At 48.4% G+C, this 8562-nt stretch overlaps 1 long non-coding RNA gene across 6 annotated transcripts; it reads left to right on the plus strand.

Annotated features, from left to right (window-relative positions):
* The first annotated feature begins 378 nt into the window (after window positions 1-378).
* On the plus strand, window positions 379-7162 carry LOC129626052 (uncharacterized). Of its 6 annotated transcripts, none has more exons than XR_008701723.1 (5): window positions 379-496; window positions 751-1043; window positions 1977-2081; window positions 4178-4240; window positions 5689-7162. It is a non-coding gene; the product is annotated as an uncharacterized LOC129626052 (long non-coding RNA). The 6 variants fall into 6 exon arrangements; XR_008701724.1 differs by having other exon boundaries at window positions 423-492; XR_008701727.1 differs by having other exon boundaries at window positions 426-496; window positions 932-1043.
* Window positions 7163-8562: the final 1400 nt, after the last annotated feature.

Raw genomic sequence — 8562 nt, forward strand, 5'->3', positions numbered from 1 at the left:
TGAGCAAGTGGCATTTTTTTTCCTCAGGTATGCAAGACTGGTTCAACAGTCAAGGAAAAAAATCAATATCATCCCAAAAAAATCATTTTAGTTGAAGAAAAAGCATCTGTTCATGATAAAAGTACCCAGAAACCAGGAAAAGGGGGTAATTTTCTCACAAATATCATTAAAAACTCCTTCACATGCAAAGGTCCAACATGCCTCCAGCCAAGCCTTTCTCCTTCCATCTCACCTTGCGCTGCTAATGAGGATGCTAAATTACACACCTGGACAGACGATTGCGATGAGCTCTATCCTCCACATGTGGGACAAGCAAAGCTGGGAGAAACTCTCTCACCAGGTGAGTGGTCTTCAGTCTCCTCCCCACCCCATTTCTATGTAGAATGAATGGTTTCAATTTAATTAAAACCCTCCAGTGACTCTGTGGCTTCCCTGTTAGCTCAGCGTAAAGAATCCTCCAGAAATGCAGGAGACCCCATTTGGATTTCCTGGGTTGGTAAGATCCGCTGGAGAAGGGACAGGCTACCGGCTCCAGTATTCTTGGGCTTCCCTGGTGGCTCAGATGGTAAAGAATCCACCTGCAATGTGGGAGACCTGGGTTGGGAAGATCCCCTGAAGGAGGGTATGGCAACCCACTCCAGTCTTCTTGCCTGGAGAATCCCCATGGACAGAGGAGCCTGGTGGGCTGCAGTCCATAGGGTTGCAAAGAGTCGGACACGACTGAGTGACTAAACTCGTACACACACACAGGCTCTTTAAAGGGGAGTAGAGATGCAGCAAGAAATCCCCATCGCTATTAACTACAAGAAGAGAGCAACTCTTCCTGCTCTGGGGAGAGGCGTGGGGTGTCCTCCAGGGGAAGCCCATCCTCCCTGCTTCTCTGGACCCCAGAGAACCTGCTTGAGACCATCCTTCCTTCTGTGCCCCAAAGGAAGCCAGAGCGACCCTGCGGGAAAGGGGCAGCGGATAGATCGAGAGGCGCGTGGGCAGGCTCCCGGACATGCACAGACATGCAAATACCAAGATTCAAGCGGAAGCTGAATGTAATGACTTGGTTAATTAAATATTGACTTTTAACTCAAAAAGTGATTAAGACAAGTTGCAGGAAAGGCTGCCCAGAGAGGAGAGAGGGCAGGGAATATTCAGAACTCTCAGGAAGGTGGAGGAGGAGAAAGGGGATTGTCAAAAGGGGCTTGTCCTACTGTGTGCTTCCCAGGTGGCGCTAGTGGTAACGAATGCTTGCCAATGCACGAGATGTAAGAGACAAAGGTCCAGTCCCTGAGCTGGGAGGATCCCCTGGAGGAGGGCCTGGCAATCCACTGCAGTATTCTTGCCTGGAGAATCCCATGGACAGAGGAGCCTGGTGGGCTGCAGTCCATAGGGTTGCAAAGAGTCGGACATGGCTGAAGCAACTTAACACACACTTACTGTATGCAGGGGGTGTGGTCTTCAGCCTCTTGGTAGATAGGAAATTGCAGCCAGAGGTCATTGGGCAAAACTAGGATTTGTGGCTATCTGCTTACATTTAGATAACATCTTTTTTCCCAGTTGCCCTCCAAGTATACCAGGAGCTTTGGGCCCCCAGGAATTAAATTGTTTCTCTGAATTTTCCTGGAACATAATGTGGTACCTGGCAAGAGAGAGCACTCTATAAACATTTGCAGAACGAATGGATGAACTACTGAATAAAGTCTCTTGATCCTTACCAGTCGGGGCACTCTGGCCAGTTGTCCGCGTCAGGAGGAGACCAGGGACAAAAGGGTCCCAGTTGCGGCCGCTGGGTCTGGTCCATTGGCAGGCAAGCTGGCCCCTGAGTACCCCGAGTGGTCAGGATGTCAGTCTCAACGAAGAAGAGTATCACGGACAACTGGCCAGAGTGCCCCGACCGGTAAGGAACAAGAGACTTTATTGACCTCTCTCCCCTTCCCTCTCTCTTTCCTCTCCTTAACCCTTCCTATCCTTCCCTGTTTTTCTAGTCCCCCGGTCCTGGACGCAGGAATCTGGTCGAAGGGCCCTCAGCCTGAGCTGAGGATTGGAGACTGATCACCTCCTCTTGGCACAGAACTCGAATTCCGGTTCTGGTATGGTCTCATTTCTGGTAGGGCCGAGTTCCAGTCCTCCCTTCTCTGGAGACCTAGGGAAAAGTCCCATAACGCCTGGGTATCTGTAGGTGGCAGGAGATGTCTGTAAGGCCACCCCTTTTGCCCCCCCTCTCCCGCCTCCTCCTCCTCCTCCTTTCAACCTGGCTTCCTTTCCTCCCTTGAAATATTTGATGTTAGTACTTGGATCTAAAGTTCTGTGTCTCTATAGGAGGTTTTCTGAGAGACTGCATTCTTGTATTTAAAGGCTTCCCTGGTGGTGCAGAGGTTAAAGCGTCTGCCTGCAATGTGGGAGAACTGGGTTCGATCCCTGGGTCAGGAAGATCCCCTGGAGAAGGAAATGGCAACCCACTCCAGTATCCTTGCCTGGAGAATCCCATGGACGGAGGAGCTTGGTGGGCTACAGTCCACGGGTCGCAAAGAGTCAGACACGACTGAGCGACTTCACTTTCATTGAGCAAACAATGGCAGTAAGTGTGCAAGAGCAAGTGTGCATATGTGCAAATATAAGCACATATATGTGTCCACTGCAGGCAGATGCTATGGATCCAGCTTCAGGTCAGGACTTAACTCACCAGCTCAGACACTCACAGGATCGGAGGACCTGCAGAGTGTCCTCCGCTCATGTTTCTTCCCCGTAGCTCACGTCACAGTTCTCTGTGTCCAAGGCCTCGGCCTAAATTTTCCAGGTTCCCTGCAGGCAGGTGGGGATTCCTGGCCCCATTCGGGAGCACAGGTTCCTCCTGGGAAACATGAGGGGCCTCAGGGGCTCAGGTGCCCCCCAGCCTGGGAAGTCACTCAGCCACGACTGAGCGGGGACCTGGGTAGGGTCTCAGGATAATTCTCAGAACCTCCCAGCTCCAAGTTCTGTGGCCTCTGCTGTGTCCAACCCCACCATCCGGGACAGCCTTTCTCCTCTGTGTCCCTCCTCACCCTGACGTCATCTCTCGCTGTGATCCTCCTGGTCCTGGCTGGATAGTCAGGCTTTTCAGGCTCCTCACGCCACTCCCCACCTCCTCATTGGTTTAACCTCGAGGGGACTTTGCCCTCGACACCCACAAGCCTGTTTTCCTCCTCTAGCCAATTCCCTTTGTGCAGAACGCACATCTATATCTATCTGGCTGACCCTTAATGCTCTTCTATTTCCTGGATTCCTATGCAACAGTTAAAAAAATCATTCTTGTTATTTATTTTTTTAAATCTCTATCAAGAGCTGAAAAGATACCTGGGCCATTTTAGCTTGAGCATTTTCGGCCAAGTTTAGGTTTCAGCAAAGGGATTTTATGAAGGTTGTAAATGTCAGTCTTTCACCAAGTCAAACAAATCGGCATATGCAACAGAAAGGTTAAAAGTAGGAAAAATAGCTGCAGCCTGGCAGGGTCACTCAGGGGAGGGCAGGCACAGAGCTGGAGCAACGGGGCTGTAACAGTTGCTTTTCAAGAACAAAAAATGCAATAGGAGTCTCCCTCAGAGCAAGGATTCAAACTCCTCAGCTCCTGGAGTGGGGACTGGGCATGTGTTTTAAAATAGAAATGCCAGTATCATCTACAGCAGACTCATGTTAATTCTGCCCGAGTTTTCATTTAGACATAAACTGTCTTGTATGTAGGAGTGTAATTGCATTAGGGAAAAAAAAAATCTGTTTATATGTCTTGAGAAATTATGATAATGAAAAATAACAGCATAACCCCCCATTAAGTCAGAAGAAAGATAATTGTATTTCATGCTGCCTCCCTGAGCTGTGCGTTGACAGAGATGGAATTATTTCGGCAAAATACGGCTCATCTTTGCAAAGAGGTACCCATTTTCCCCCTTAATTACACCTAACTGAATAGTCTGATTTATACTAATACCCAGTGCGTAACGGTGCATCTTCATGAAGGGAGGATTAGATTGGGAGATGGGAGAATTATAAACTGGCTTCACTAGTCAGCCACGTACGATTTTGTGTGTGACCTCAGTGAGTGATGGTGGTGACTAACTTCTCACCATCCGCAGTTAAGACGCTGCTCTGAGATCGTAAAGGTGGCGGTTTGCTTGCTTTATTATCTACCAATAATTCTCTTTTGGATAAGCAGATGAGAAGATTAAACATGTGGATTTCCCCGTGTGATGAAACAGACACAAGCATTAGTGCACTGGTAATTGTCTATTATTGGACTTCGCTGGGGGCTCAGTGGTAGAGAGTCTGCCTGCCAATGCAGGAGACGTGGGTTTGATCCCTGGGTTGGGAAGAGCCTCTGGAAAGGGAAATTGCAACCCATTCCAGTATTCTTGCCTGGAAAATTCAATGGGCAGAGAAGCCTGGCAGGCTGCAGTCCATAGGTAGCAAAATAGCCGGACACAACTTAGTGACTAAACAAAAACTGTGGCAAAATATCGTGTATCATAACAAGTCACGTCAGGCTTCCCTCGTAGCTCAGTTGGTAAAGAATCTGCCTGCAGTGCAGGAGACCTGGGTTCGATTCCAGGGTCTGGAAGATCCCCTGGAGAAGGAAATGGCAACCCACTCCAGTATTCTTGCCTGGAGAATCCCATGGATAGAGGAGCCTGGCGGACTGCAGTCCATGGGGTTGCAAGAGTCGGACACAAGTTAGCGACTAAACCACCACCACCGTAATGAGCAATACCCTGGGCTGCTCGGCTATAAATCTCTATGGGCAAAGTCCAGCTTGGGGGCTTGGTGGGTAATAGGTTTCTGAAGGGTTTGAAAAACAGATTCCATTGGACAATAAGTGCAGTTCGATTTGGGTCTCCCTGTGTGACAGCATGTCTTGTTTCACAATCACTTTCCAGAAAATTTGCTGAATGAGCTGATTAACGGGATTGCTGATTTAATAAAAGCAGAGCAGAGCAGCCCTAGGGCTGAAATTCTAATTAATCTGACTGCCAACCACCATCCCATCCCCAGGCCTCAGTTTCCTTGAATCCTTCTGGAACTCTGAGTCTCTCTCTTCCTCTTCTCCTTTCAAAGGCTCACGTGACTACATTGGTTCCACCTGAATAACCCGGGAAAATCTCATTATAGTCCCAGGTTCCAGGGCTTAGAGCATGAGCGTCCTTGGAGGGCAATTATTTTGCTTATTTCCACATGTGGATGCATGTGGAAGGGTTTCCCAGGTGGCTCAGTGGTAAAGAATCTGCCTGCCAATGCAGGAGACATGGCTTCAATCCCTGGGTTGGGAAGATTTCCTGGGGAAAGAAATGGCAATCCACTCCAATATTCTTGCCTGGGAAATCCCATGGACAGAGAAGTCTGGCAGGCTGCAGTCCACGGGGTCACAAAAGCGCCGGAGACGGCGACTAAACAAATGAATGTAGAAAGTGCACTTTAGACAGGGAGCAGTAGAGGCAAAGGCTGTGAAACACTAATGAACTTAATTTGTTCAAGGAACTTTAAGGGACCATGATAGCTGGGCAGGTGAACTTGGAGAAGAGGGGTGGGTGGTGAGGTCAGAGAGACAGTGAGTTCCAGATCAAAGAGAGCTTTGTGGACAGTAGGAACGTGTTCAGGTTGTGTTTCAGGTGCCAGTGAAACTCACTGGAACATTTTGAGCAGGGGTGTATACATTTTTTTTTTTTTTTTAAGATGATGGACTTCTGTGTGGCACAAAGCAAGGATGAAGTGAGAAGGCCACGGTCATGGACCATAGTGACTTGGACCAGGATGGTGGCACTGGAGGTCATGAGAATCTGCCCGAGTCTGGATAGCTTTAAATGATTAAAAAAAAAAAAAGACAAGCAGAATTTTCTGATGAAATTAAAGATTTTTGGATTCTCTTCTAGCTAACAACAGAAGCAGTGGTTTTGGAAAACTTTCTCTCTCTTCCAAGACGCCTCATAACCCTCCAACTAAAGCCAGCTGGAATAAAAAAAAGGGAAGCAAAAATCCACATGCCTTTGCAAATACCTCCTGACCAGTCCCCCTTGGTTCTCCACAGCCCTTGCCACACCGATGCAGACGTACACAATGATGGATAAAAACTCGATTTATCCATAATCAAAAGACAGAGAGAGAGAGAGGAGGACACCTAGCAAATGTAGAACCATTTTGCTGGAATTTGAAATAATAGTAACACAGAAAGGATGTGTCCAGCATAGGATGCGTGAAAAATGCTGCTGCAAAATTGAGGGCTTGGGGGGTAATTTTGTACTTTGCCAGCATCCTGGGCAGCACACACAGCCCTGAAGTTCATGGACGAGTCTCTGCCTCCTTCTTCCATGCACTCCGAGACCACACCAGGCAGCCTTGGGCTCTGGCTTTGTTTAGCTACGCAGGGTCTGACTGCCTGGGACTCACGCAATAGAGACGAATGAAGAATGAGGCTTGTAATTACTTTCAAAAGACACACAGCCTGGGTTCGCCTTGTGATTAAGTTGCTAGAGCCTGGAAACAGCACTGGCATCAAGGGCACGCAACCTGCATTTGGAAGGGTCCCTGTTTGTTTTAAAATTCCTAATAATCATGGAACAAGGGGCCCCATGTTTTCATTTTGTGCTGAGAAACAGTCTTTCATTTTTATTCCAGTTGCTCAAATCCTTCTCTCAAAAAACTTTCAGAGGGGAAGGGTGACCTGGAGGACATTCCTGGGACTATGGTATGGAAGGGTTTGGGTTCTCATGGCAGCTCCTGGATGGTTGAGGATGATGGCCCTGGGGTCGTGAGTGAGGCCTCAGCAGAATGAGACTGTAGGAGAAGCCAACCTTGGAGGTCCATCCCCACAGGAGGCAGGCATCATTTTACTCAAGTATAGACAAAATTGGGGGCACTGAACAGAAACTGCTCCAGCCCCAAACTTATCAACAGAGCAGCCAGGGCCCAGTGAGACCCTGATCAAACCCATCCTGAAGCAGAAGAAATGGATGAGAGAGGAAGAAATGAGTCAGGAGTATCTAGGCCAGACTCTAATGATGTTCCATCTTTAGTCAGGCTCAGATCCTGAAATCATGACTTGGTTCCCAGGGCATAACCTGAGCACTGGTAAGACTTGTGTGGTTTAGCCAAGACAAAGGTGCTTGTCAATTCCACTGAGTGGGACCCTCCACTGGTACACCCAATGATCAGACACTTGGGGAGCTTGTGTTTCTTCAAACCTGAGATGAGGCAAACCTTGTTCCTTGGAAGGTGGCAGGTTCAGCTATGTTTGGGGTCCAATGCCAGATAAAAATGCAGAGTCCTGTGTCCAAAAATTCTAAGACTTTCAAGACAGTAACAGTAGAGTGTTAAACTAAGTAAGGGCCGAAGAATTGATGCTTTTAAACTGGGGTGCTGGAGAAGACTCTTGAGAGTCCCTTGGACTGCAAGGAGATCCAACCAGTCCATCCTAAAGGAGATCAGTCCTCAGTGTTCTTTGCAAGGACTGATGCTAAAGCTGAAACTCTAATACTTTGGTCACCTCATGCGAAGAGTTGACTCATTGGAAATGACTCTGATGCTGGGAGAGATTGGGGGCAGGAGGAGAAGGGGACGACAGAGGATGAGATGGCTGGATGGCATCACTGACTCAATGGACATGAGTTTGGGTGAACTCCAGGAGTTGGTGATGGACAGGGAAGCCTGGCGTGCTGCGATTCATGGGGTCGCAAAGAGTTGGACACGACTGAGCGACTGAACTGAACCGAAGGGCCCTCTGTGGGTGGGACTCCGTGCAGCTGTGCAGGTAGTATGCCCATCCAGCTGGCCCTGGAGGATGAGCTCGGCATTTATAAATGTCTGGGTTCAGGTTCAAGGTTAGTGAAAAGGATATGCAAATGTGCTCCAGCTCAGGAGGTGCCCGGGTAGCATGGGACTGTGGCATAAAGCGACCGATTTCCCCATGGTTCTCACCCCCGCTGAGGATCCCGGAGAAAGCCATGATCATCCTGGCAAGGACTCCATTGTTGGAATAAGTATGATTCCTCCTGAGACTACTCTGCAGGCTCTAAGATTATACTGTTGTTCAGTCACAAAGTTGTATCCCACCCTTTGCAACCCCATGAACTGCAGAATGCCAGGCTTCCCTGTCCTTCACTCTTTCCCCGAGTTTGCTCAGATTCATGTCTCTTGAGTTGGTGGTGCATCTATCTATCTCATCCTCTGCCGCCCCCTTCTCCTCTTGCCCTCGCAATCTTTCCGAGCATCAGGGTCTTTTCAAATGAGTCAACTCCTCGCATCAGGTGGCCAAAGTATTGAAGTTTCAGCTTCAGCATCAGTCCTTCCAATGAATATTCAAGGTTGATTACCTTTAGGATGGACTGGTTGGATCTCCCTGCAGTCCAAGGGACCCCCAAGAGTTTTCTCCAACACCACAATTTGAAAGCATCAATTCGTTGGCGCTCAGCTTTCTTAATGGTCCAACTCGCACATCCATACATGACTTCTGGAAAAACCATAGCTTGACTCTTTGGACCTTTGTTGGCAAAGTGGTATCTCTGCTTTTTAATATGCTGTCTAGGTTTGTCCTAGCTTTCCTTGCGAGGAGCA

The sequence above is a fragment of the Bubalus kerabau genome, chromosome 13 (assembly GCF_029407905.1).
Source record: "Bubalus kerabau isolate K-KA32 ecotype Philippines breed swamp buffalo chromosome 13, PCC_UOA_SB_1v2, whole genome shotgun sequence".
NCBI classification, from domain to species: Eukaryota; Metazoa; Chordata; class Mammalia; order Artiodactyla; family Bovidae; genus Bubalus; species Bubalus kerabau.